This window comes from Suricata suricatta, chromosome 2, assembly GCF_006229205.1.
Source record: "Suricata suricatta isolate VVHF042 chromosome 2, meerkat_22Aug2017_6uvM2_HiC, whole genome shotgun sequence".
NCBI lineage: Eukaryota > Metazoa > Chordata > Mammalia > Carnivora > Herpestidae > Suricata > Suricata suricatta.
Window position 1 is genome coordinate 12384725 of NC_043701.1, and position 3788 is coordinate 12388512.

Here is a 3788-nt window from a genome sequence, read left to right on the forward strand (position 1 = left end):
GCACTCTCCTATACTGTTGATGGCAGTGTACACTGGTACAGCCGCACTGGAAAACAGTGTGGAGGTTCCTCAAAAAACTATCAGTAGAACTCCCCTATGACCCAGCAATAGCACTGCTAGGGATTTACCCAGGAAATTCAGAAGTGCTGATGCATAGGAGCACATGTACCCCAATGTTCACAGCGGCACTTTCTACAATAGCCAAGTCATGGAAAGAGCCTAAATGTCCATCACCTGATGAATGGATCACGAAGATGTGGTATATATATATACTATGGAGTATTACATAGCAATGAGAAAGAATGACATATGGCCATTTGTAGGAAAGTGGATGGACCTCGAGGGTGTCATGCTAAGCGAAATAAGTCAGGCAGAGAAGGATAGATACCATATGTTTGCATTCATAGGTCTAACAGGAGAGACCTGGCAGGGGACCATGGGGAGAGGAAGGGGGAAAGAAAGCAGGGGAGAGTGAGGGACACCGATCAAGGGAGACTAATGAATACTGAAACCGAACCATGGACTGAACGGAGGGGGGGGAGGGAGGGAAGGGTGATGGTCATGGAGGGGGGCACTTGTGGGGAGAAGCACTGAATATTATATGGAAGCCAATTTGACAATAAACTATTAAAAAAAATAAAATGAATCTCTTGTGGGCAGCAAAAAAACAAAAAACAAAAAAAAGACTTTAAAAGAAAACAAAAACCCAACTGCAGATCCTCTACTTCAGCAGACAGGATTTTCCTGCAGTAGAAGATACTGACAGCCACCACACCCAGGACAGTGGGTTTGTATAGGGATCCCTTTACATGTTCTGACCCATTCTCCAAAACCTCAGATCACAAGAACTCTATTTCCAAACAGGCAAATGAGAAATTCAGCCACTGCCACCACCCTCAGCAGTGCTAGGGAAGCAGACAGCATCTGGGGACAGGAGTCTCACTGCTGTCCCAGAAGGTTCCCTGCTTCAGTGATGAATGTGTGTGGCTCCTGGCTGAGCCTCAAATCCCCTACCAGTGATGGACTATTAGGGTGGAACATTTCACTTCTCAGAGTTCAGATTCTGTCCTTTTGAAGTCCATTCTCTGGCAAAGAAGGCAAAGCTGTGAACACAAGTAATGTTCTGGAAGGTAAGAGTCTTCCATTTCCATGTGCATGAAGCTGGCCTGGAATCTGAGATAAGGAACAAGCCCCAGCTACAGACCATCCTTCCAAAGGAAGCAAGTGAAATCCTTAGGTACTCTTGAACCTTGTTCCCACCCACCCAACTCTGCCAAACCAAAATAAGACATTCTGAGGATCTCACCAGTGGCAAATGTAAAGCACCTCATGTTATAAACAAGGGAAGTATAACATTTATGAATGCTTTAGCAAGTATTTATCAAATGCCTACCAGGCCCCTCGTCCAGGCTTGGGGAAGTAATGGCCACAAAAACAAAGTCCCTGGCATCACAGAGCTGACATTCTAGTGGGAGAGGCAAATAATCAATACTGTTTTAACATGTTTATAACTTGAGTATATAACCATAGAGTTGTATTTATACACGCACAAAGGCTTGTTCCAATGGCAGGGAAAACAAAGAAAAGGATAGAGTGAGAAAATGAGAGAAAACAATGAGGAGACAGGATAACTATTTACTGCTGAATAATCAGTGCAAGAGAAGGTCAAAGTGGAGAGAAATCTGGGAACCACACTGCTAGTTCACTTCCATACAGAACTGCTCAGCATATCAGCCCCCAAACCAAAGGCTGAAATGATTATATCTGGAGAGTTACAGCCTCAGCATTCTCTAGTTACTAGAACAACCACCTGATTTCTACTTTTGATTCAACCCAACCATGCTGGCCATAACACTACCACACCTCTTTCTACCAAAGTCACTTCATTCACATGCCTACTATTCCACCGCTCTGAGCTCTCAGCCATTCTCACAGTACCTGAATCAAGAAAAGAAAGCCCATGAGAGGACCAAGGGGAATACAAACATCAAAAGAGACCTTCAGAGGGGTAAACTATGGCTATCTACTCAGCACAACAAAGCAGTCTATTCTATGTAGAATAACAGTATGGATAAGCTTCTGTTCAACAAAGAAAACAATCAACAAAATGAAAGGCAATAGATAAATTGGGAGAAAATACTTGAAAACCATACATCTGATAAGAGGTTACTATCCAAAATATGTAAGGAACTCATACTGTTGAATAGCAAAAAAGCAAACAACCCAATTTAAAACATGGGCAAATGACCTAAAATGGTCATTTTTCCAAAAAAGAAATATAAATGGCCAACAGGTACATGAAAAGGTGCTCAGCATCACTAGTCATCAGGGAAATGGAAACCAAAATCAGAATGAAATTTCACTTTGGATCATTACAATGGCTGTTATCAAAAGAAAAGAAAAGAAAAAAAGTGTTAGTAAGGATGTGGAGAAAAGAGAAACTTTATACACTTCTGGTGGAAATGTAAATTGGTACAGCTATTAAAGATGACAGTATGGAGGCTTCTTTAAAAAATAAAAATAGAACTACCAAATGATCCAATGATCCCTCCTCAGGATCTCAGAAAGGTATCTGTGCTCCCATGTCTACTGTGCCATTAATCACAATAGTCAAGATATGAAAACAACCTAAGTTCCCATCAACAGATGAATAGATAAAGAAATTGTGATAGATAGACAGAAAGAGACATTCCCCAATTTACAATGGTTCAACTTATAACTTCTCAAATTCAAAATAGCACAAAAGAGATACACATTCAAGAGAAACTGTATTTAAAATTTTGAAGTTTGATCTTTTCCTGGGATATACAGTATAACACGATCTCATGATGCTAGCCAGCAGCGATGAGCCACAGCTCCCACCCAGTCACACAATCACAAAGGTAAACTTATCAACTTACAACCATTCATTTTTCACTTTCAGTAGGGTAGTCAACATATTACATGAGATATTCAACACATTGTTATAAAATAGGCTTTATGTTAGATGGTTTGGCCCAACTACAGGCTAATGTAAGTGTTCTGATCACATTCAAGGTAGGCTAGGCTAAGCCATGATGTTTGGTAGCTAAATATTAAATACATTCTCGAACTATGATATTTTCAACACATGATTTAAACGATGGGTTTATTGGACGTAACCCCACTGAAAGTTGAGGAAGATGTGCATGTGTGAGTGTGTGTGTGTGTGTGTGTGTGTGTGTGTGTGTGTGTGTTATTCAGCCTTAATAAAGGAGATCCTGCCATTTGCAATAACATGGGTGAACCTAAAAGGAACTACGCCAAGTGAAATAAGCCAGACACACACACAAAACAGAATGCATGACCTCACGTGTATGTGGAATATAAAACACCGAATAGAAAGAAGCGGAACGGCGGCCGTCAGGGGTGAGGAGGTGGAGATCTGGAGACCTTATGTAGGATGAGTAAGTCTAGAGATCTGACAGACAGCATACTGACCGCAGTTAGCAACACTGTCCTGAATACCAGGCATGGGCTGAGAGAGGACATTCCAGGTGCTCCCATCACACACACACAAATGGTACCCATGTGAGGAGATGACATGTTGATGAGTTTGACTGCAGTCATCACTTCACTATGTATGTGCATATCAACTTATCCTATTGTAAACCTTAAATATAAGCATTTTTATTCAAAACGTAAGCATTTAGTTATCAGATGCTCTTAGTCTCTGCTGGTCTGTGATGTTTCTCAATCATGTTTTGTTTTCATGACCATGACGGTTCTGAAGATTACTGTTCAGGCATTTTGTAAAATGTCCCTCTTGC